Source organism: Mauremys reevesii, unplaced genomic scaffold, assembly GCF_016161935.1.
Source record: "Mauremys reevesii isolate NIE-2019 unplaced genomic scaffold, ASM1616193v1 Contig92, whole genome shotgun sequence".
NCBI lineage: Eukaryota > Metazoa > Chordata > Testudines > Geoemydidae > Mauremys > Mauremys reevesii.
Window position 1 is genome coordinate 215,126 of NW_024100909.1, and position 25,631 is coordinate 240,756.

A 25,631-nucleotide genomic window follows, 5' to 3' on the forward strand; every position below is an offset into this window, starting at 1 on the left:
GGTGCCCAGAGGAGGAGAGGTGTTGCTGGGTCACTTTTACAGATGGCCCCTTCCCTGGTACTGCCCTTGCTCAGCTGCGCAGAGGAGCTTCCATCCCCAATCCCTGCCTGTCACTGCCCAGCAGCCCTCTGGCACCATTCCTGCCTCACTCTCTTCCTGCCATGTTGGGAAAGACAGCTCCCATCTCTTCTTGTTAAAGGTCAGGTGGGCCAACTAGGGGCAGAAGCCCCTTCTATGTTTTCCTACTGCAGAGCCCAAGCTCAGGAACTCACCTTGGGTGCAGGCACTGCTGTGCTCCCAGAAAACAAGGCACCACTGCACAAAGACCAAAGAAAGGGCCTGCCAAAGCCTGGGATTGAACCAGGGACCTTTACATCTTCAGTCTAACGCTTGCCCAACTGAGCTACTTCAGCAGCTGCATGGAAGCATTTTGGCCTGTTGCTTCTCTGTCGGGGATGTTTTTGTCAGCAGTTGCACACAAAAAGGACAGGAAAACGAACGGCTGCTCCACACCCCCACCGGAGGAACCCGGCACCCTTAGCTGTGGGGAGTAAGAAGTGGCTGTTGGCTGACAGGGCCTGTCCCCGAGGAGCTGGAACAGCAGCTGCCGCCTCCCCCTCGGCTCCAGGCTGTGGGAAATGCTCATTGCCTGGCAGCATGGGCGGCTGCTGCTCCGTGCTCTGGAGAGCGTCTGTATTGCTCTGTCAATGCCCCGTCTTCACTGAGCCAGTCTGGTAAGGTCCCAAGTGCCCCCTCCGGCCTGGCAGCTGAGAGTCTGTGCAGACATCAGCCCCCCTGCCAGCCCCACAGGCAGCAGCAGCGCCAGCCCCCCAGCACCACAGGGGCACTCAATGCACTTCGTGAGGGGAAATGGCTCCTTGGCATCCAGCTGCTAGAGTGAGAGCCAGGAGAGAGCAGTGTCTGGCTCACCGTGGGGGAGAGAAGAGACCTGGTGAGTGCGGATCTCCCTCAGCCTCCCCCGCAAGGCTGGTCAGTTGTATTGTCACTGTGATAGTCAGTGCTTCCCTTCAGGGCCGGCCCTAGAGGGGTGCAGGGCCCAGGACAAATCCCCCCTTTTCTGCCCTGCCCCCACTCCACCCCTTCCCCCAAGCCTCCACCCCTGTCCCATCTCTTCCAGTCCTGCACCTTCCTGCCCCATTCCTCTCCCTGCTCCTCCCCCTCCCCGCCCAGCGCCTCCTGCACCCCACTGAACAGCTGGTCACTGGCAAGTGGGAGGCGCTGAAGGGGAAGAGAAAGAGCTTGTCAGCAAGGCTTCAGGCACTGAGAGTTTGCCTGACCCCTCAGGGACACAGTGTGAGGGGGTGTCCCAGGGATCTCTATGAAAGGAGCAGAACAGGATTTCCTTGGGGTGGGGAGAGAATTGAGAGTGTCTCAGGGGGTTGTACAGAGGTATTGCCCCGGTGAGAGACTGGCTAAAACACTGGCCTCGCTGTGAGCAGGATTTGAACCTGCGCAGGGGAACCCTATTGGATTTCAACTCCAAAGCCTTAACCACTCGGCCATCACAGCTGTGAGCACAAAACTGCCCCAATGCCAGAGAAACTGGTAAAGAATCACAATGCCCAGGCGTGAAGTCATCTGAACTACAGGATTCCCACCGCAAACCTGGCTCCCAAAGCACAGGGGGGGATTGGGGGTTTGTTCTCTTTGCTTAGCCATGTGCAGTCGCTCATGCTCCAATACGTCTGTTAGTCTATAAGGTGCCACAGGACTCTTTGCTGCTTTTACAGATCCAGACTAACACGGCCCCTCTGATACTCCTAGTGACACTCTCCGATGGATCCCCATCCTCCACCCACCGTGAGGTAGGTAGGAGCGGATCATTATTATCCCTACTTGAAAGAGGGAGAAGCTAAGGCTGAGAAAGGAGAATTAACTTGTCTTAGGTCACACACTCAGCCAGTGGCAGAGTTGGGAATAGGACCCAAGACCCCTGATTTTCAAACTAACCATCAGACCTTGAATTTCACACATTGAATGACCTGAGTAAAGTGCTCTCGGATGAGCTCCAGACCAACAACAGTGCACAGTAATTATTCAGCAAGTATTTGAGGAGAACTGCAATGTTAGAGAGAATCATGAACTGCTCAGAGACCATTAATGCAGAGAAGCAGCAAAATTTGTCAAACGTATGACTGGTTCTGACTTATTTCCTTGGTCTTAAAAGAGAACAAGGACCTGAGTCTCCTCCCTGTCAATAACCCCCTGCTCAGCCAATCGGGGTAGAGACTGAGGACGGGAAGCTGAGGGTTCTCACCAGAGAGCCCAAAGGATGGCCCAGGTCACTGATGGGGATCACTGCCCGAGCACTATTTCAGCCCCACATTTTTGGGTGGACCTCCCACAGTGGGAGCTGCAGAGCACTCCCCTGCAACACACATACACACACACACACACACCGCTCCTGGTGTTGGGAGGGGAACAGATGAAAGGACAAAAGAAGCAAGAGACAAAGAGAAAGGAGGAAGGGATGGATGGAGGAAAAGGTGAAACAAAAAGGATAAACCCTAATGACCACAGTGATTCTATGGGACAAAATCCCAGGTGCGAAATAAAATTCTGCCTCCTTAAGTTCGTGTTTTCATTGCCTAGAATTCAACTGTCACCAGATGGATCAGACTGAACAGGTTTCAAACCTCGAGGAGGCTCTTACCTTCTAAACTGGGACGTCTGTTTTCTAGTAAAATCACTCAAAGGGAAGGAGAAAACTCGAAAGAGGTTCCTCCTGGCGCTCACGTCCGTGAACCCGAATACGCTCTCTGTCCTCAAAGAGAGACCTGGAGAAGGAGACTTGCTGAAGCAAAGCCACAGGGTCTCTGAGGTTTCCCTGGCCCCTCACTCCTGTCCCGCCTGGCTGATGTCAGCATCTCTCTGTGAGGTCACCACCTCCCCACCACCTTTGACCAATAGTCTGAGGTCCTGCAAAAAGCCTTTGTGATGTCACTGCCACACCCCTCCCTTGCTGTGCTAATGTCCTGCCCCTGGCCAGGAACTTTGGAGGTTTGAGCTACTCCCTGTGGATCACCCCACTCAAGGAGCGTTCGTTCTAGGCAGCAAGCCGGCTAGACAGGAAAACATCAGACGCTGCTCCCAATGCTACACTCAGTTTTTCAGAAATTAGTCGACTTTATGGCCAGAAGAGACCATTAGAGCATCTAATCTGACCCCCTGCATATCACAGGCCTCCTGTATGACACAAGAGCTACTTTGGGGCAAACACATTCCAGAAAGGCATCTAGTCTTCATTAAATGACATCAGGAGATGGCAAATCCACCACTTTCCTTGGTAGCTTGTTCCTGTGGTGAATCATCCTCGCTGTTGAATATTTGCATCTTATTTGTAATATGAATTTGTCTTTTTTCACCGTCCAGCCACTGGGTCTTGTTATGCCTTTCTCTGCTAGATTCAAGAGCCCTTTCATATCCAATCTTTTCTCTCCATTAAGGCCCTTCAACACTTCAATGAAGTCACCTTTCAATCTTCTTTTGATAAGCTAAACAGGTTGAGCTTGTTCAATAGCTCACTAGAAGGCATTTTTCTCCAGGCCTCAGAACATTTATTGGCTCTGTTGGTGTCACTAGGCCTAAGTAAACCAAAGTTGTGACTGCAGGCCTGAGTGAACCAGAGGTCTTCCATGCTGTGAACTTTAACCAGCCCAAGGCTATGGCTACACTTAAACTTCAAAGCGCTGCCGCGGCAGCGCTTTGAAGCGCTAAGTGTAGTCAAAGCGCCAGCGCTGGGAGAAAACTCTCCCAGCGCTGTCCGTACTCCACCTCCCTGTGGGGAATAACGGACAGCGCTGGGAGCGCGGCTCCCAGTGCTGGGGCTTTGACTACACTGGCGCTTTGTAGCGCCGCAATTTGCAGCGCTGCAGAGGGTGTGTTTTCACACCCTGCTGCAGCGCTGCAAATTTGTAAGTGTAGCCAAGCCCTAAGATGCTAACAGACAGCAAGCAAAATGTGTAACTGTCAGCTGTCTCAGCTTGCAAATGCAGGAGTTTAAAACAGCAGAAGCGGCGGGGAGGAGGGGGAGAGGGGGGAGGAAAATCTGTATGCGTTTGTGCTGTAAAGGCCATAGATAAGCATGCGAATGAGAACTTTTCTAACACGCTGAAATGTAATGTTTAAAGTAACTGCTGTTGGGAAGGGAGGGGTGAGGGGGAAAACCAAACAAAAGGCTTACACAAACAAGTGGGGTATAAATGCTGGGACCCTGCCTGCGCACGGGTGTGCAGGATTTGAGAATGCTTTTTCTCCCTGGCACCTTATTTGGGCTCAAATAAAACTGGTTTTGCTTCTCCACCCTGGTGTGTCAATTAGTGCTACGCACACCGGGCAACGAACCCTGCTGTTGCTCCGCCTCAGGCTCTTTGAGCTGGCAACAGCTCTTTGGTTATCAGACTCCTGAACTGCAGCTGGATGTGACTCTTGTTCTTCTGCACAGCACAGCTCCTGGAGAAGAGGGATCTGCAAATGTATATTCATATGATACCTTTGTTTAATTGATGAAAACATAAATTGACACTTTGAGGACTGAAACTGATTTCAGCTGATAGACAGCTTTGCTAGGTATTTATGCATTTGGACAGTGAAATGTTGAGTGTTTACATCCATATCAAGCACCCCTGTACAGTGGAGCTCCTGAACAGAATGGAGAATGAAAATGAAAATGTTTTCCTTTTTTTAAAAAAAAGAAAGAAGGTTATAAGAAAACACTGGGGGTTGAATCAAGGACCACTTCATCTGCAATCAAGCACTTTACCACTCAGCTATACTCCCATGATGGCAAAAGCATGGACTCATGATCTCCAGGACTTTAAAGGACAGACCCTCCTTCATCGAGGTCCTTTGCCATTCCCAGGCTACAGATGGTTTTAAAAATGAGGTTTGATTAAACTTGTTAAATGTGGTAAACACCACAGCTTGCACACCCACTGATATAGCTTCTCCCACTGACATAGCTGCCATCTCTTGGGGAAGTGGATTAACTACACCCACAGGAAAACTCTCTCCCTTTAGCATAGAGCAGTGGTTCTCAAACTGTGAGTCAGGACCCCAAAGTGGGTCATAACCCTGTTTTAATGGGGTCACCAGGGCTGGCATTAGACTTCTTGGTGCCTGGGGCTGAAGCCAAAAGTCTGAGCCCCACCACCCAGGGCTGAATCCCTCAAGCTCTGGTTTTGCCCTCCCCCAACTGGATAAGAGGGCACAGTGTGAAATGTTTGGGGACCACTGGTTTAGGGTGATGTTCTCAATCACTTCTATGAAGTCCAATAAAAGCTATTCCTCACCCACCTACCCGTCCATCAGGACCGACTAGGTATGTTCTGCTGCCCTTCACTCATGCAGGAAGGATAATAACATTTCATTCCACTCAATCCTAAAGTGATTTGTAACCTGCCACCAGCCAAAACTGGTCATTTTGGGGAAAGTGGCCCCATCATGCTGCATATCTAGGCAGAGTAGGTGTGTCTGTGCAAACACGGTCTGTTCCTGAAGTCTTTCCCCCAGCTCCTCACTAGATGTGAGGAGGGAGCTCATTCAGCCCTTGCTTCCACTTAGTATTTAAAAATGCCTTATTGCCCCTGTCTCTGCCGGCCTTAGATTTCTCCTCCTGTCCTTTTCTTTACAGTTCTGATGAGGTGGCCGAGTGGTTAAGGTGATGGACTGCTAATCCATTGTGCTCTGCATGCGTGGGTTCAAATCCCATCCTCATCGGATGCATTCAGTCTTCACCCATCCTTTATAGACAACCATCTCCCCCTTTGGTACAATGACCGATCAAACAATGGTACTTCTTGTAAACAGAAACTCAGAACTCCCTTACTTTAAATAAAATGTCTAAATCCCAGATTTCTAAAAAAAAAAAAAAATTATCTAGTTCTGTATTTCTTAGTTTTTATCTCAAAAGGGAACATCCTCCTCATCTCCCTCAACCACCCTGGCACCTCCCCAAATTATTAAAATATCCTCAACCCGAGCAAGCCCAGAGCAGTGAACCAGAGCTAGTGTCTAGACCAAGCTGTTCTGAAAGAGGCAACTCAAACATTTTCTCCCTGCTTCCCTTGGCAAGGTCTGACTGAGAAAACAAAATTCCCCAGACTGAAAATTTTCTGCTGAAACACCCATACTAGTCTGTTTGGGGACGTTGATTTGAATCTATTATTATTATTCTCTTCTGAATCAGTTCAGTTCAGTCTTTGTCCTCCAGGTGTGTTTGCAGCTGCTGAGTTGTGGGGGAGAGAGGCCAAGTCATGATGCCTCTTCCCCCCTTTCATAGTTTCTTCCAACTTGCTAGGAAGCTCCTTTGCTACGATGTGAGTCAAGCAGTGTCCATTGTCGCTGTGCTATCTCGGAGAAGCCTGCATTGTACACGGTTCCTGGGATAGTCCTCGGGAGTGTGGATCCCTTCAATGGACCAGCAGCGAGTCTGGCTCCTCCCTTGTCACACCTGAAAGGCTGGTGGGGGCATTTCCCAACCTCATAACATATCTCAGTAACACACACAGAGCAAAACTTCATAACTTCCCAACCAATGCGAGCACACACAATCCAACAAGATATTAATGTTCAACAGATCAAGACTTTTGAAATGACACCTCACCAGGCAGACTTTGTACAAACCATCTCATCATTATATGAGAGTGGTGAATATGGGGCTTGCAGGTGCTGCTTTGAGCACAGCGTGCCACACCTGGGCTTCCATTGCAGTGGAGACGTCCCCTTAGAGTCCATCTCTCCTGGGATAAAGATGGCAGCAGGGCTGGCCTGAGTCATCTGACTTGGGCTCCTGGAGCTAAAGCTGAGGGGCTAAAAACTGTGGTGCAGATATTTGTGTTCACACTGAAGCCTGGGCTCAGAAACCCTCGCCCCTCATGGGGCCTCAGAGACTGGGCTCAAGCCCATATGTCTGCACTGTAATTTTATAGAGGTTGGGAGGGAGTTTAGCAAGTGGAAATGGTAAAACCACATTGAGGGGACTGGGCCACTGACCTATCAGCTCTTAACACCCAAACTTTCAGTAACTCTATTATCAGTGCCTGTGAGTGTAATTTAAGCCATAGGTCCATCTAGCTCTGAATCTTGTCTTCTGACAGTAGCCAATACCAGGTGTCCCAAAAGCCACTCCTCAAGGTACCAGTGGGAGTTGAACCCAGAATCTTTTGTTGACAGGACAGGTGCTTTAATCAGCTAAACTATGACACCTGTGGTTATTTAAGCCATTGTGTCTGCCCACACCTGAATCTCTGCCAATCCCCACTGGGCCCTGACAAGCTTTGCTCATGTTTGGATTCTGTAAAGCAGAGGAGTAGGTGAAGTTTTGGTCCCAAGGTGTGTGTGTGATTCTTTGGACAGGTCTACACTACAAAATTAGGTTGGAGTAATTACATTACTTAGGCTGACAATGCAGTTATATTAACCTAATTCCAGTGTAAATAGCAGCTCAGCTGTCAGAACTTTCTGGAGCTATGAAAGGGGAGGTACCCAACCTCTGTAACAGGAATGCAAGGCAGGTGATTTCACGGCAGGCATGGTGGGATACTGGTGGAGGCCAGTTATGGTGATATAATGACCAGCAGCATTTACACTGACAATTTGTCACTTTGAGTTTGCTGCAAAAACCTCTAGACCTCTTGTCAAGGTGGTTTTATTTTGTCACCAAAAGAGGGAAGTTTTGTCACCAGACATGGCATTGCAGTGTGTGCACCAGCCACAAGCTGCTGACCGAGGGAGCATTGTGTGTTTTTCACATACCTGAGCAATATAATGATTCTGAAATACCTTTGTAGTGCAGACCTGGCCAAAGATATATATATATATATATATATATATATATATATATATATACACACACACACACACACACACAGAGAGAGCTTGCAAGGAAAACCTCACCTGCTCCTCTGCTTTGCAGAATCCAGACACAAGCAAAGTTTGTCAGTCCCCAGTGGGGATGGCAGGGAGTCCGCTGTGGGCAGACACGGTAGTTTAGCTACAGGCAGGCACCATGGCTTAGCTGCCTAAAGTGCCTGTCTTGTAAACAGGAAATCCTGGGTTCAACTCCCAGTGGTGACTTGTTGTGTAACTCTTGGAGCACCTGGTATTGGCTACTGTCGGAGGACAAAACACAGAGCTAGATGGGCCTTTGGTCCAGCCCAGTATGGCTGTTTAGATTATACTCACAAGCACTGATAACAGAATTACTGAAAGTTTGGGAGTTAAGAGCTGATAGGTCAGTGGTCCAGCTTCTCACAGATGACCCCCCTCCCTCTGGGACAGGGGCAGGTCTGGGCTCTCACAGCAAATGCTCATTGTGGCTGCCAGAATCTGTGAGCGGCTCATTTAGTTTCCACTGAGGGTTGCGTCCTGCTTCGTGCACCGTGTGTGAGAAAGAAAATCCTAAACCGCCCTTTGAAATAACGAATGCAGCAGGACGTGTTATTGTCCCTGCCCCAAAGCAGACAGACCAATGGAGAACTGCCATTGAGTCCAGGGTAATACTCCACTGCCATTTTACCTTTTTTGCTTGCTAAACTCCCTCCCAACCTCGTGGGGTCCCAGAGCCCAGTATTGAGCTTGATCTGAGATGTCTACGGTGCAAATTTACCACCCCACGGCCCTAGCCTGGGAGCCTGCACTGGCACACGACAGCCCTGGGTGTTTCATTGCAGTGTGGACATAGCCCAGCATTATGTCTACACTGCCATTAACACACCCAAGTCACTATTCTCAAGCCCTGGGTCAGTTGATTCGGGCTTGTGCTGCAGGGTTATAAAATTACAGTGTAGACACTTGGGCTTGAGCCCAGCCTCCGAGACCCCACGAGGGGTGAGGGTCTCTGAGCCTGGGCTCCAGTATGAGCTCCAGGATCCCAAATCAGCTCATCCAGGCCAGCCGGGCCAGCGGGATTTTGTCACAGTATAGATGCCCTCTCAGGGTACGTCTACACTGCAATGTAAGCCCAGGGTTAGCAGAAGTCATGTCAGCAGCCCCAACACATAAACGTAAACCATGAGGGAAAGACCCACCCCCCAGATAAGCTGGGCAGTGTCCTTCTCCCTACGGTTCGTAAGTCCAGCAACCAAAAGTCCTTTAACATGAGCCATCCCCGCTCTGCACCCCACTCACAGCTGTTGTTCTTAGTCAGTGCAAGCCCAGAGGTGCCTCTGTAGAGTTCACCTGCCATCCTGGGTGGAAAAGGGGGGAAATAAGAAGGCTCCATACTCACTATGTTGTCTAGGGACTCACTCATCTCTTCACAACCAACCTGTCCTAACGTTGGTCTGACACCTCAATTTTAGTATTGAGACCCAGAGCTTGGCCCACTTGGCTTTGGAACCCCTGTCCCTTGCCTAGCAAGTGCTATTGAATTGAGGGTGAGTCCCTCAATCGGGGTCTGCCAAGCACAGTTGTGCTGCCCTCGATTCACACAACAAGGATAACAACCCTTTATTTCTCCTGCCCCTGTAACATGGAGACTGGGAATCCAACACCAGCCACAAGTGATCATTTCGGCAAGCAACCCAACAGATTTCCAACATATTGTAAAATCCACATGCAGACTCCTACACGAAACCTTGCAAGAAAATCTTCCTGAGGGGGTCTGAAGCACCTGCTGCTGGAGGGAAGGAGGGAGCTGTGGGTTGGGATTGAGGAGCAGCGTGAGGAGAAGGGGCCTGTGGGTTGGGATTGAGGGGCACTGGGAATAGAAGGGGCCTGTGGGTTGGGATTGAGGGGCACTGGGAATAGGAGGGGGCTGTGGGTTGGGACAGAGGAGAAGGGTGAAGAGGAGCAGGCTCTGGTTGGGAGTGAGGAGCAGTGAGCATAGGAGGACTGAGGGTTGGGATTGAGGGGCACTGGGAAAAGAGGGGACATGGGTTTAGGCTGAAGAGCATCTTCATTTGGGGATCCAGCAGGACAGGGGAAGGCAGCAGGTGATTCTAATTCCTTAGGGATATTCAGTTGTGTTTATATATGTGTGTGTGTGTGCGTGCGCGCAGGGAAGGAACATGCTCTATGCCCAGAGACCTTTATTCCTCCAGGCTGCAAGGACAGAGGGGCTGTCAGGAAGTTGCCCCTTCAAACCCACACACAAAAAGGCCCTTCTGAGGAAAGGGAAAATCCTGAAGAGAAAAAGTAACAAAGAGGACATGAGAAAAACAGTTTAAGATCTTGGGGAGTAGTTTATCACATGACCAGAGACTTGAACTGTGGACCCTCAGATTAAAAGTCTGATGCGCTACCAACTGAGCAAGAAACCAAACAAGTTGGTGTAGAGGAGAAACTAATCAAGAAAACAAGAGTGGGAAACAATAGGGGAAACCTGCTGCTCTCTCTGGCCCGGTCAATACTACGATTTTATATCAAATTTAGCAGCGTTAAATCACATTAACCCTGCACCCGTCCACACAATGAAGCCCTTTATATCGATATAAAGGGCTCTTAATACCAGTATCTGTACTCCTCCCCAACGAGGGGAGTAGCACTGAAATCGGTATTGCTATTTCGGATTAGGGTTAGTGTGGCCGCAATTCAATGGTATTGGCCTCTGGGGGCTATCCCACAGTGCACCATTGTGACCGCTCTGGACAGCAATCTGAACTTGGATGCACTGGCCAGGTTGACAGGAAAAGCCTCATGAACTTTTGAATTTCATTTCCTGTTTGCCCAGCATGGAGCGCCGATCAGCACAGGTGACCATGCAGTCCCAGAATCCAAAAAGAGCTCCAGCATGGACCGTATGGGAGATACTGAAGCTGATCTCTGTATGGGGAGATGAATCTGTTCTATCAGAACTCCGTTCCAAAAGACAAAATGCCAAAGCATTTGAAAAAATCTCCAAGGCCATGATAGACAGAGGCCACAACAGGGACTCGACACAGTGCTGAAACTTAAGAGCTGAGAGCTGAGACAAGCGTACCAGAAAGCCAAAGAATGAAATAGATGCTCATGGAGGGAGGGGCAACTGACGTCTGTAGCTATCCCACAGTTCCTGCACTCTCCGAAAACCATTTGAATTATTGGCTGAGTTCCCAAAGCCTAAAGGGTCAAAAATATTGTCGCAGGTGGTTCAGGGTATATGTTGTCCCCCTCCCTCCCCATGAAAGCAAAGGGAAAAAATCATTTCTTGCCTTTTTTTCCAATGTCACCGTATGTCTACTGGATGGTGCTGGCAGATATGGTGCTGCAGCACTATACAGCAGTGTCCCCTTCCCTTCTCTAGATGGTATGGTAGGGCTGATATCCCTCATCGTTGTCCCATGAGTGCTCCTGGCAGGTCTTGGTGAGGTCAGTTGGGGGTGCCTGGGCAAAAATGGGAATGATTCTCAGGTAATTCTCTTCTTTAAGCTTTGTCTAATGGAGATTCAGTCCTGCCTGGAATATCATAGCAGCTGGAGGCTTCTCTCCCCTCCCCACTTTGAACTCTACTTGCAGAGGCAATAAAGTCAGTGTTGTTTCAAATTCCTGCATTCTTTATTACTTCATCACACAAATGGGGGGATAACTGCCACGGTAGCCCAGGAGGGGTGGGGGAGGAGGGAAGCAATGGATGGGGTTGTTGCAGGGGCACCCCCTAGAATGGCATGCAGCCCATCATTTCTGCAGGATGTCTGGGGCTCTGAGCTGGAATGACCGTTTGTCTCTCTGGTTCTTTAGGAGGCTTGCCTGATAGTCTAGGCAGGACTGACTCTCCCTTCAGACAAAACTTAAAGAAGAGAATGACCTGGGGAGTCATTCCCATTTTTGTCCATATACTCCTGGCCAACCTCACCTAGGCTGGCCAGGAGCATCAGGACAGCAGCAGACAGTACAGTATAACTGGTAACTATCATTGTAAACTTGCAAAGCAGCAGATGGTACAGTATGGCTGGTAACCATCTTTGTTAACTTGCAAAAAGCAAGGGAATGCTGCTGTGTAGTGTTACAGTACCGCGTCTGTCAGCACCATCCAGTAGACATAAAGTGACGGTGACAAAAGGCTGAACGGGTTCCATGATTGCTGTGCTATGGTGTCTGCTCAGGCAATCATGGTAAAAGGTCGATAATTGATTGTATTCCTTTGATTTCACAGAGGTAGGATTGACTGATGACATTTACTCAGAATCACCCGCGATGCTGTTTTTGCCCCATCATGCACTGGTATCTCAACCCAGAATTCCAATGGGTGGGGGAGACTGTGGGAACTGTGGGATAGCTACCCACAGTGCAATGCTCCAGAAATTGATGCTAACCTCGGTACATGGACCCACACCACCGAATTAATGTGCTTAGTGTGGCCGCGTGCACTTGACTTTATATAATATGTTTCCAAAAACCGGTTTCTGTAAAATCGGAATAATCCCATAGTGTAGACATACCCTGAGACAGCTTTAGAACCCTCTACCCACTATACGGCCAAGAGACAGCTACTCTCAGAGCCTGTGTGGATTGTCTGATGGGCTTGGGGCCAAGAGCAAACTGCGTACCCCCTGCCAGAGCAGGAGAAGTAAAAATAGGGGCTTCCCAAAAAATGGGACAGGAAGAAGAGAGAAGTGGAGAGGCAAATGGAAAAGGAAAAGAACATGCAGACACAGGACCCTACCTAAATACTGAAATAGATTACAAGAAAAAAAAGAGAGAGCAGCATAAAGAAATCTTTAAACTCTTTCAGTAAGTACTGAACTAGAAACTTCTAAAACACCATTTTCACACTACCTTTACTTTTTTTAAAGAGAACTGAAGAAAAACTTTAAACAAGTTCAGATAATACAAAAAAAAGCCAAAACATTTATTTTTAAACTTGTTTTATAAGGACTAACCACTCAGTCTGTGCTCTTTTCCTCTCAGCTTCCCAAAAGGAAAACAAGAACACTCATCACTAGCAAACAGCAGATACATTAAAGCAATACTATCCACTCACTTCATGCTCAGAAAAGAACACTTTAACTCATCCTCGTGGTTAGCGAGATCAGACACTTTCAACCACACTTCTCTAGTTACAAACTATAGAAATGATCCCTGAAAGTACAGTCTTAACAAAACTGTCCTCGGCTACACATCCAGGCTAATATGCACAAGCTTTCTTCCCACGGTGAATGTTTTCATACAATGGGTTTCACCCCCAGCGAATTAAAGAACAAAAATCTAAAACCAGGTCCCCATTTCATTAAAGCACAATTGAGACAGCTTTAGCACACTGGCCATTAGAAGATGTTTATGTCGCTATTTACAGAAACACACCTCCTGATTAGCATGTGGAGCTCCTAGCAACTAATCAAACCCTCTTGCTTTGCCATACCTCTCACAGGCTCCTCTGTAGCACATGACAGCTTGTCAGGTACAGACAATCCGGACAGGTCAGCCTTATCTAGCATGCTCCGCAGCTGTTTCTCTCTGGCTTGCTCTCAAATTCATCTGCACTAGACGTTTTTGCAGGGTTCTATGTTACCGGTGGTACCTGCACTAAATCAGTGGCTCTCAACCTTTAGAGACACCTGTACCCCTTTCAGGAGTCTGATTTCTCTTGCATACCCCCAAGTTTTACCTCACTTAAAAACTACTTGCTTACAAAATCAGATGCAATATTTATAAAAATAAATCCCTTGAATATAAGTATTGTACTTACATTTCAGTGTATATAGAGAACAGTATAAACAGATCAACATATGAATTTTAATTTGTTACAAATTTGCTAGTGCTTTCTATGTAGTCTGTTGTAAAACTAGGCAAATATCTAGATGAGTTGCTGTACCCCCCAGAAAACCATTGGATACCCCTGTTTGAGAACCACAGCACTAAATCACCCTTACTTTTAGAACTGGTGCCACTTGACCCAAGGCATTCGGAACCATTTCAGGGCTAGTAAACAGTGGCAACACAGCTGCACTAGGTCTGTTGTTCCTCCCTGCACAATTCCCACTTGGAAAGAAGAGAACTTCTGGTCTGACTTTATTTACTATTGTGAGCTGCATAGGCAACTTTCTCTGTGTTATGTGAGCACCATTCACGCAATATATATACTACCTCTGCAGCCATGGGTGGCGGGGGAGCCCCCACAGCCCCACACCACTGTATATGGACCCTGCAGCTCCCAGCTCCTACAAGTAGACCCCAGAGCTCCCAGCCGCTGTGAGCGGACCCAGGATTTCCCAGCAGGCATTGATGGCGTGAGGACCCTGCAGCCACACGTCATTGCTAATAGACCCTGCAGCACCGAAGACCTTGGAGCTCCCAGCTGACACAGGCAAGCGAGGGAGCCCCCAGCTCTCAGACACTGCAGGCAGAGCCTGGAGTGCACAGTCACCATGGGGGGTGAGGAGAAGCCTCAGCCAAATGCCATTGCAGATGGCCCCATAGCTCCCAGCCACTGCAGGTGGATGCCAGAGCCCCCAGCTGCCATCGGGACCCCACGGACCATGGCCACCATGGGCAGCGAGGGGACCCCATGGCCCCCAGCCACCACGGGAAGCGAGGGGACCCCATGGACCCCGGGCGCCATAGGCAGTGAGGGGACCCCACAGCCCCCGGCCGCCACAGGCAGCGAGGGGACCCCATGGGCCCTGGGCGCCACAGGCAGCTAGGGGACCCCACAGCTCCTAGCCGCCATGGGCGGCGAGGGGACCCCATGGCCCCCGGCCGCCACGGGCAGCGAGGGGACCCCATGGACCCTGGCTGCCACGGGCAGTGAGGGGACCCCATGGCCCCCGGCCGCCACGGGCAGCGAGGGGACCCCCCAGCTCCCGGCCGCCACGGGCAGCGAGGGGACCCCATGGACCCCGGGTGCCATGGGCAGCAAGGGGACCCCATGGACCACGGGTGCCACGGGCAGCGAGGGGACCCCCCAGCTCCCGGCCGCCATGGGCAGCGAGGGGACCCCATGGACCCTGGGTGCCATGGGCAGCGAGGGGACCACCCCGGATCCTGGCCGCCACAGGCAGCGAGGGGACCCCGCAGCCCCCAGCTGCCACAGGCAGGAACTGTCACCCAGCGACCAGCAGAAAACAGCAGCGGACGAAGGCATCAAGCAAACTCTCAGCTTCTGCTGCTGCCACTCCTTCAACTGGCTCTCGGTTTGCCCTGTTCACTCTGCGTCGCTGCCGCTCCACGGCATTGTCCTTCACCCTGCTGCTGAGAGCTCCTGTGTTGCCACTTCCCCTGCAGTCACCTGCCTGTCTCCTGCGGCCACGTAGTGGGGGAACCTCACTACAAGTGCAGCCTGGGCAGCCTCTGTCATTGCAACACCATGGGCAGGGCGAGAACCGCCAGCTGGGGGAGACTAACGCCCTGCCCCGCCCCTTCCACCTGAGGCCCCGCCCCTTCTGCGAACACCCCTGTGCCCGGCGTACACCAGCCCTTAGATCCCTCTGGGTATTTCAATGCAGGCACTGACCTGTGAGAGGAAAACATCAGCTCCAAACACAGAGACTGAATTCCCCACATTTAATCTCGCTGCACTTTCCAGAAAGTCACAACATTCATTTAGTTCTTGTTAGGACAGAGAAAAAATAAGTGACACTAAGTTTTTGGCTTGGTTAAATAAAAGTATGTGTTTAATTAACATAGTAAAAATATGTCCTGATTCCGCTAAATAACACATAACCGGAAATCAGAAGAGACAAATCTTGTCAGTGACGACTAATTTTGCAAATGATCTTCCCATTATTAATTTCCACACCACCCCCGTTGGAGGTCTGGGCACCTCCAGTGTCACTGCTCTGCATTCACCTTCCCCTTAGAATTGTTCTCGGACATTCCCAAATTTGGAAAATTGTGCAGTTCACAATGTGAACAGTGACCCCGGCTCCTTCCTGCACCTGCTCTACATTGCTCCACAGCAGCTTCTCCACCTGCAGAGTCACCCCAGCACTGCAGTGCAGCCGCCCAGGGTTTTGCAAAAATTAATAATACAGAGTTTGGAGGAAAGTAAACATTTGTGAGTTGTGGAAATAGTAAAAGGCAACAGTTGTGGTGTTACAAGAAGGGCAGTTTTTGGTTTAATAATAAAACCCAGTTATATAAAGGTAACTGTATGTGCAGCTCTGTGCACTCACGTTGGATGGAAGCTTAGTAATTAAATTATACAAGAGGGTCAGGTAAAGTGGCTGCTACCATCACTATGTTTTGTCCCGAGAAGCCTTTACAGCCATTCTGAGGGGAAATGGGCCCTTTGCCCACAGAAATGGTCTATAGGGGACGGCTGCAGGCAGCAGGCGGGGAGATAATCTCATCAAAATGATTTGACTCCTGGGTAATGTAAGCAAAATCACTAAAGGAATGTCAGGGGTTTCTATTGGCACTTAACTTGCCTGCCCCTGGCTGGCTCTGGTTGTACAAGATGGACGTGTAATCGGGGTACAGTTGTGTAAAAAAAAATTATTGCAGTGCAAGGGCTGTTAGACAAAACAAAATGTTTTGTGTAATTGTGTAAGGTTTTAAAAACCTAAACTGAGACTTATGGTTTGTAATATAATGTTATGAAGGTTAAACTATGGAAGGAATGTGCTTTTTCCCAGGACGTGTGCAGTGTATATTGGAGAAAGGGTAAAAGAAATGCAAACAAAACATGGTACTTAGCTCAAACCCCATTAGGGCTCCAAAGGGAGCCACAATAGGTTGTGGTTTCTTTTTCAGGTCTGTGTGTTTTGAAGCAGAAGATGAAAGTGGAAAGTAATCAGAACTCAGGTGGAAGTTGATTGTGTCCCTTTTAAGACAGTCTCTGAGCTGCTGATGGCTTTGGATCCAAAAGCCAAGCCCGAAAGCGGGTGTGAATGCAAATGACCTAGCTGATGGGGGAAGGAGAGAACTGCCCATCAGTGGCAGCAAAAAGGAGCTGCAAATAATAAATACATCTGGTCAGCAAACAAGCTACTGGAAGACTCAGATTGTGGCCCTCCAGGAAAGGGAGATGAAAAAACAAGTCAAGTCTGAAAATAAGGGGGACAGTTAACCCTAAGGAGTGTGTGTGTGTATGTACAGTGCTAAAGCTAAATCTAAAGCTGTCTCTCAGCTGTTACCTGAGGATAAACTTAATGCTTGGTACAGCAGAGAAACTATTGCAAACTTGGTCTGTTGTACAAGAGGGGAAACTGAGGCACACCACTTCATGAATTTCATAAATGACCAGTGAGGGGAGTAATTCACTATCTGACTATAGAACAAAATAAGGACAGCCTGGAGAATTCTTCTGTTTTTCCTGCAATTAGCAAGGAAATTTGTAAAAGGAAGTGGTATTATTATTATTAAGCACTAATCTGTCCCCACGAGAGGGTGTGTGTGTGTGTGTGGAAATTGTTTCTTTTGTTTTCAGACACTCTACGAGCAAGCTGGTGCCAGCAAAAGACTAAACCATAATACCATGAATCTATGTTTTGTATTGTTTGTCTGTGGTGTTTGTCTTGTTGTTAGCATTGTTGTGTTTCAATGAACAGAAAAACCTCATGACATGAGTGGGGATGGCTTCAAAAGGCTGACCTGGGGGAAGATGTGTGTGGACATTCAAAATGCTCGACAAGGAGGCCAGCACCTGTGTAATAGCTACCGTGGTATCTGGAAGTGAATCGGCAGCTAAGGTGGGCCCCACAAGCCCTATGGGAATAATGAGAAGGGGATTTGCTCGCTGGGAATCAATGGAGGAGTGTGTAAAATGGTGTAAATCCAGAGAAGATGTTTGAATGTGCCCCTCCCTGATGGCCGTGGAGGAGCACACCCAGTGGTCCATGGCAAGGGGTGGACAATTGGGTGTACTGTGTATGAGGTGTTTTGCTGGAAATGTACATATTACTGGGGGCACAATTACCCCAGCCCCTAACCAAATTCCACACTACACACTTCTCTCTGGGCTTTGGTGCACAGATAGACCTGTGAATCTTCCTGCTGTGAATAATCGAACCAGCGCATATGGCCTGATTCCACAGCACGTGGTTAAGTTGGTTTGGACAATAACCCATTTCTCTGTGGACATTCAATGGACTTATGATATGGACAAAAGCACGAAAACCTGCAGCGGCAGCGTATTGCAGCTGCCAGCAACTGGGCATGTTAAGGGCTTGACCCCGTCGAAGGAGGAGAGGAGGTGTTTCGGTGGTGGCCGGGATGTTGGACCATGCTGCAGTGCTCAGGTCTCTCGGTGTTGCTGTGGATTGTTACAGTGGCTGGTGTATTGCTAAGTATACTTGTGTTACGTTGCCTATGGAAATAACCGAGAAGTAATGGAGTAAGCCCCTCCCCCCTGTACTAGACAACCTGGACCCAACCTTCTCGGGCCCGCTATAGTGGGAAGTCTGGAACGCTAATTGGAACAGGTGTGGCACGCCTGTACGAGAGAAGGTGCAGGGCCCTGTACTACGCACGGGGCAGTGGGACAAATGGAATATCAGCACCTTCCACCTTGATGCCTGGCCCAATCAGGAAATGTGTCACCATATGTCCTATGTTTTGCTAAGGGGGAGAATGGGAACAGGGACACAGGCAAGGCTCTGTGGCGTCAGGGCTGGGATGGGGACACCGAGGAAGGAAACTGGAATCGTTGCTTGCTGGAAGTTCAATCCAATAAACATCTAATTGTTTGCACCTTGGGACTTTGCGTATTGCTGCTCTGTGTGTATGCAAGAAGGACCTGGTAATGGGAGGGTGAAGGGATAAACCCTCTAACACTAACTAACATGTAACACACATTTCAACCTCTTCTTTTCACACTGTTGCTCATTCTCAGGGGCTGCTTTGTCTCCAGACAGATCCATTCTCTTTCAGGACGGCCTTGCTCTTTCCGTCTGTTTCACTCACTGAGGTGTGGGAGTAAACACTCCTCTTCCCTCTAGTCTCAGACAAACACTAGCATTAATTGTTTGCTACTGAGGGGTTTAGAAAGCATTTGTCAAGATGCTCATTTCTGGGGCATTTTTCCCAAGATCCAATATTTTGCGTTCAAACATCTCCCAGCTTTCTTGGTGAAAATAAGGCTAAGGTTTCCTTGCAATATAGAGGCAGTTTTTCACCCCAGATGGGACTTGAACCCACAATCTCTGACTTAGAAAGACATTGCCTTGTCCATTAGGCCACTGGGGCCCTGTAGAAAAATGGAAATTCAATCTCCTAAATGCATATTTCTCATATTAACTTGGAAGCCAAATAACCTCTTTCTGCACCTTACAGAAATGTCTGCATCCCCTGGCAGCGAGGCTACTGGGGAGGTCGCTTACAGAGCTGAGCACCACCTTTCTGCCAGCCATCTTTAGAGAAGAAGGGTCTTTCCCCTGACAGCCACACAGCGCTGCCTAGCATCCCGAGAGCCTCCCTCGTATTCTCCCGCAGCAGCCACCTGCTGCTGTGGGTGGGAAAAGGGGACCAGGAAGCACTGCGGCCTCATTACGGGACAAGAGGCCCTCACCATGCCCAGGCCTGCCTCTTGCCTTCAGCCCAGGCAGCCAGAGGTGCCGGGGAGCTCCCTGGCAGGCCGCCGCCTCAGCCAGGAAATAAGGAAAAGGGGATGAATGAAGAAGTCAGGAAATAACAAGGAAATGAAGAGGTTTGTCGAATGGGTTTCTGCCCGATTTACCATCTTCTCAGCTACCGCTCAAAGTTAAAGACCTAAAGTCGACCTATCGGCATAAGTACAGATGGTTAGGTGGGAATTAAAAGGAGCTGCTGTCACAAGTGTTAGGTGCCTGCAAGCAGCATGCAGACTGTTGAAAAACACTGCAATTAGAGTCTCAGATGAAACGTTTGCCCTAAATCAGAAACGACAATAGGACGACCAGCAGAACGCCACTCTAGGTAAACGGCCGAGTACTGGAGGCTATTAGAGGCAAAAAGTCATTCCTCAAAATGTGGAAATCAGATCCTAGTGAGGATAATAGGAAGGTGCACAAACTCTGGCCTGTTAAGTGTCAAAGTGTAACAAGTCAGGCCAAGAAAGAATCTGAGAAGCAACGTGCTAAAGATACAAAAGCTAAGCATAAATCCGGTCAATGCGAGTCCTGGTCTGTCCCCGCAGAAAGGTGAACCCCCTCTGTGGCTGGAGTGAGCTCCTCTAAGCCGACCTGTGCCAGGTAGTGCTCATTGTGAAAATGTTTCCTCTGACGGTTGGGAAAACAGGACCAGCGGTGCTCAGGCTGGCTGACACAATTAACCCCCCCCCCCAACAACAACGAACATCATGCAGTCCAGAGGAAGGGAGCCTTTGATCTTCCCTCTCATGCCTTAACTGGGGACCATACACACTAATATAGCAGTAACCAGTGCCACAGAGCACAAAGCCCACCAGTAATGCCCTCCCTGGTCGGAGCTCCACCACCTTCTGTACTCGCACCACGAATGTGACTCCAGCCCCATCATTCTTCCCTGGCCAGGAGGCCCTTCCTCCAATCACCCTCTGCCTATTGAGCTACCCTAGAGTTATTAATGGGCATTTCCTGAACACTCACCATGGCTAAGTCCAGCTGCTCCAAGGCACTGAACATCAAGCACCTCCTCCTGGGCCCCCAAATCCCTTCCATCTTCCACACGGCCACTTTTACAGATGCCCCTTCCCTGGTACTGCCCTTGCTCAGCTGCACAGAGGAGTTTTCATCCCCTATTCCTGCCTGTCACTGCCCAGCAGCCCTCTGGCACCATTCCTGAGGTCACCCTGCCTTGCTCTCTTCCTGCCATGTTGGGAAAGACAGCTCCCATCTCTCCTTGTTAAAAGTCAGGTGGGCCAACTAGGGGCAGAAGCCCATTCTATGTTTTCCTACAGCAGAGACTCACCTTCAGGGCCACCCAGAGGGGAGGCAAGTGGGGCAATTTGCCTCAGGCCCTGCAGGGGCCCCGTGAGAATACAGTATTGCCACTTTTTTTTTTTTTAATGGAAGGGGCCCCAAATTGCTTTACCCCAGGGAAACCCTGCTCATCTTGGGTGCAGGCACCACTGGGCTTCTAGAAAACAAGCTGCCCCTGCACAAAGAGGATGAAAGCACCTGCCAAAGCCTGGGATTGAACCAGGGACCTTTAGATCTTCAGTCTAATGCTCTCCCAACTGAGCTACTTTAGCAGCTGTATGCTAGTATTTTGGCCTGGTGCTTCTCTGTCTGGGATGTTTTTGCAGCAGTTGCACACAAAAAGGGCGTCATTGGGAGTGGCCCATGAAGACAAGACTCGCTTTGGCCTGCCTTGCTCAGCTTGACTTGCTGCCTCACCCCGTTCCTGCCCTAGTGCCCGGGTTGACCTGGTGGGGGAAGGGGACTAGGGGCCAGTGGCGCGGGGAGGAAGTTGAGCTGGACCCTGAGCTAGACTAGACCCTGGGGGTGAGAGTCTGGCCACCACCTCCCGCCCCCCCCGTTGTCCTGGCTTCCCCCACTGGGCGTCAGTTCGGGAGGGAAGTGGGGCTTCTGCCTCCCCTCCCCGATTTTCACACCGCAGAGGAGCGCGAACAGGAAAATGAATGGCTGCTCCACACCCCCACCGGAGGAACCCGACGCCCTTAGCTGCTCCCCCTGCTCCCCCCCCCAGCTATGCTACTGAGTGGAAGCGTCCTGTGCCCATCACACAGAGGTGGATCAATCAAAACCCTCTTCTGCCAGCACCAGGCCTCCTGCTTCTTACACTGGGCCTGCAAGCGAGGGGGCGGCTGGCACAGCGCCAAGAGTCTAACCTGTGAGGCAGGAGGTGGCTGACGCCCGCAGCCTGCTGGGGAGCTCCCAGAAGTTATTAAGGGACAGAGACTCCTCAATGCCCTTAGTAACAAGGGTTTGGGGGTCACCGAGGCCAGTAAGGGGGTCACTATGTCGGCCCTATAGCCCTGGGTGTCAGGTCGCTGTGCAGCTTTGATCTAGAGCTCGGATCCCAACAACCGACCAGCAGCCCACAGCCTCCCCCTGGGTCTGCCCCACCTGGTTCCTCCTTACAGGCCGACCTTACCCCCCTTCCAGCCCCGGATTCACCCCCTAATCATCCTACTGCCACTCAGAGCCACAGCCGTGGAGGTGCTGAAGGAGGGAGGGGTGACTCCAGGGTGGGGTTCTTCTCTAACGATGGCTGGCAGAAAGGTGGTGCTCAGCTCTGTCAGCGACCTGCCCAGTTGCCTCGCTGCCAGGGGATGCAGACGTTTCTGTAAGGCCATTAAATGGGGTATTTGGCTTCTGAATGAATGTGAGGAATGTGCAATCCTGAGAGGGAATTTCCACCTCTCTCTTCAGGGCCCCAGTGGCCTAATGGATAAGGCATTGGCTTCCTAAGCCAGAGATTGTGGGTTCAAGTCCCATCTGGGGTAGAAAAACTTCCTCCTTCCTGTATATTGCAACAAAGCCCTGGTGTTATTTTCCCCAAGGAAGCTGGGAGACGTTTGAACCCAAAGTACTGGATCTTGGGAGCAATCCCCCAGAAACAGCATCTTCCACTTGACAAATCCTTTCTAGACCCATCAGTAGCAAACACTTAATACTAGTGTTTGTCTGAGAATAGAAGGAAGGGGAGTGTTTACTCCGACACCTCAGTGAGTGACACAGACAGAAAGAGCAAGGCTGTCCTGAAAGAGAATGGATCTGTCTGGAGACAAAGCACAACCTGAGAATGAGCAACAGTGTGAAAAGAAGAACTTCAAATGTGTGTTAAGTGTTAGATAGGTTGGTCTGACAAATTTCAAGAAAATACCAATGCTCGTAGACTGATGCGGACACTGGCTGCTACTGATCTTTTACTGAGAATTCATTGAGAAATATTTTCCTTAACTATGTTATGGAATATAAGATGGGCTATGAAGGCACCATTCCTCCTGCTTTCGCCCTTCGAGACAACACGGCTACATGGCATGCAGCCAGTGCTCACCTTCCAGTCAACTGCTAGAAGACAACACAGATAGGGATGGCAGCAGGGCAGACTGGAGCTCCACGGAGACGGTGGGACCAGCTCTCATCAATGGGGAGGTGGCCACCCCAGCATGCACAAGGCTGAGCCAGTAAGTGCGGCGTGTGCTCCACGGTGCCCCTACTCCCTGCATGTGGTGGTGGAGGGCAGTTACTGAGTTCGGTTGGTTTGGGAAATTTAGGGCTTGGCTACACTTGCAGAGGTAGAGCGCTGGGAGTTAAACCACAGCAGGGAAACCGCTGCCGTGTGTTCACACTGACAGCTGCAAGCGCACTGGAGTGGCCACATTAGCAGCTCTGGCAATGCCACAGAGAGCAGTGCACTGTGGTAACTATCCCAGTGTGCAAGTGGCTGCAATGTGCTTTTCAAATGGGGGGCCGGGGTGGAGTGTGACAGGAAGTGTGTTGTGTGTACGTGGGGGGAGTGACAGTGTGTTTGGGGGGGGCTGAGAGTGTGTCAGCATGCTGTCTTGTGTGTTCAGACAGCAGCAGACCCCCACCTCCCCTCATACACACTCACAACAGCAGCACTCCACACTAATGGTTGCTTTGTCCCAGAGCAGATAAGCAGCCGGCTGTCAGAAACAGAGCTTCGAAAGGGGATATCCGCATGCCTGCAGCCGATTTCAAAACAATGACCAGAGTGGGCACTTGACTTCAGGGGATTATAGGACATTTCCTGAGGCCAAACATAGTGCAGTGGTGCAACACGTCATCCACACTGATGCCCGGGTATTTCAGCAGGGCTCAGCGAGCTTTATACTTCTCATGGAGGTGGATTACCAGGAGCGCTCCACCTACAGAGCCCAGGTGCTCCATGTGCCTTGCGAGTGTGGACACCTCAGGAGTTAGGGCACCCGGGGCTGCTTTAATGGGCTCTAACTTGCAAGTGTAGCCAAGCCCCTAGACTATGTCACTTGTGTGACTTACTTGTGCTATTGTAATAAATACAATAGACGTGCAATGGTCAGAAATTGCACCAGCAGAGAAGTATATTAAAGGGAAACCCTAAGGAAATTAAGAGTTTAAATTATCCTCCACATGTCCCGCATCCCACTAAAATGAATCCAACCCACAGGGCACGTGGGCAGAAGTATCGGTGTCAGGATGCTACATTGTAAGCACAGTAAATGAAGCTGCAAAATAAATGATGTTTAAATGACCTCACTCTATTTTTTACAATCCGGTGTTAAGAGGTAATAGATACAGATGGGCACCAGGCAGGGTCGTTTGGAGGACGAAGCCTTTATGCTTCCATCCCCCACCACTGTCAAGTTTGAGCCAATTAGAACAAGTCAGCAAATAAGAACAACCTCAGGTCTCAGTAACTGCTACAGGTAGCAAAGTCCTACAGGGAGCAGTTTCTGGCACTACACCTGCACAGCTCTGCTCCCCGGCTCTTCTCAGGCTCCTGCTCTCTCCTTAGCTCCGCCCCACTCTGGCCCAGGCAGTTCCAGTTCCCATGGAGGATGGGACCCCCTGGCCTGGTGACTCCCTCATTACACTGCCTGGCCTGTCAGTCCAGCTAACTTGGAGCTTTGGCCTCTCCCCGTTGCCCCTGGGGACTGTCAGTCTCAGGGTCCTGATTTCCCATTGACTCTTCCCCCTTCTATTGCTGCTGGGAACTAGCCAACCAAAACCCCCACTAAGTTTTAGTAAGGGGTCAACAGTCCCTTACTTGATCCGGCCCCGTGAGGGTCACTGATGCACAGAGACAGCAGCATGAGCTGGTCCCATGGTGTAATGTTCCATGGGCATCCTACTAGATTGCCAGCTGCTTTTCAACTGCAGTGTGGAGACTGTTTCTGTGTGGGGAGAGACAGTGAGTGTGTTGAGGTAGGTAGGAGCGGATCATTATTATCCCTCCTTGAAAGAGGAAGAAGCTAAGGCTGAGAAAGGAGAATTGACTTGTCTTAGGTCACACGGCCAGTCAGTGGCAGAGTTGGGAATAGGACCCAAGAGCCCTGATTTTCAAACTAACCATCACATCTTGAATTTCAGACATTGAATGATCTGAATAAAGTGCTCTCAGATGAGCTCCAGACCAACAACAGTGCACAGTAATTATTCAGCAAGTATTTGAGGAGAACTGCAATGTTAGAGAGAATCATGAACTGCTCAGAGACCATTAATGCAGAAAGCAGCAAAATTTGTCAAACATATGACTGGTTCTGACTTATTTCCTTGGTCTTAAAAGAGAACAAGGACCTGAGTCTCCTCCCTGTCAATAACCCCCTGCTCAGCCAATCAGGGTAGAGACTGAGGACGAGAAGCTGAGGGTTCTCACCAGAGAGCCCAAAGGATGGCCCAGGTCACCAGTGGGGATCACTGCCCGAGCACTATTTCAGCCCCACGTTTTTGGGTGGACCTCCCACAGTGGGAGCTCCAGACCACTCCGTCGCAACACACACACACACACACACACACACACACACACACACACACACACCCCTCGCTCCTGGAGTTGGGAGGGGAACAGGTGAAAAGACAAAAAAAGCAAGAGACAAAGAGAAAGGAGGAAGGGATGGATGGAGGAAAAGGGGAAACAAAAAGGACAAAACCTAATGTCCCCAGTGATTCTAAGGGACAAAATCCCAGGTGCAAAATAAAATTCTGCCTCCTTAAGCTCGTGTTTTCCATGCCTAGAATTCAATAGTCACGACATGGATCAGACTGAACAGGTTTCAAACCTCGAGGAGACTCTTACCTTCTAAACAGGGAGGGCTGTTTTCTAGTAAAATCAGGAAAAGGGAAGGAGAAAACTCGAAAGAGGTTCCTCCTGACGCTCACGTA

At 49.9% G+C, this 25,631-nt stretch overlaps 5 non-coding genes across 5 annotated transcripts; 2 read left to right on the forward strand and 3 right to left on the reverse strand.

Moving 5' to 3' along the window:
• Nucleotides 1-1,448: 1,448 nt before the first annotated feature.
• On the reverse strand, nucleotides 1,449-1,530 carry TRNAS-UGA. The gene has a single exon. It is a non-coding gene; the product is annotated as a tRNA-Ser (tRNA).
• A 4,127-nt stretch (nucleotides 1,531-5,657) lies between these two features.
• On the forward strand, nucleotides 5,658-5,739 carry TRNAS-GCU. The gene has a single exon. It is a non-coding gene; the product is annotated as a tRNA-Ser (tRNA).
• Nucleotides 5,740-12,819: 7,080 nt separating this feature from the next.
• LOC120395061 lies at nucleotides 12,820-13,036 on the reverse strand. Its single transcript, XR_005592469.1, has one exon. It is a non-coding gene; the product is annotated as a small nucleolar RNA U3 (small nucleolar RNA).
• A 7,919-nt stretch (nucleotides 13,037-20,955) lies between these two features.
• On the reverse strand, nucleotides 20,956-21,028 carry TRNAF-GAA. The gene has a single exon. It is a non-coding gene; the product is annotated as a tRNA-Phe (tRNA).
• A 1,145-nt stretch (nucleotides 21,029-22,173) lies between these two features.
• On the forward strand, nucleotides 22,174-22,246 carry TRNAR-CCU. The gene has a single exon. It is a non-coding gene; the product is annotated as a tRNA-Arg (tRNA).
• Nucleotides 22,247-25,631: the final 3,385 nt, after the last annotated feature.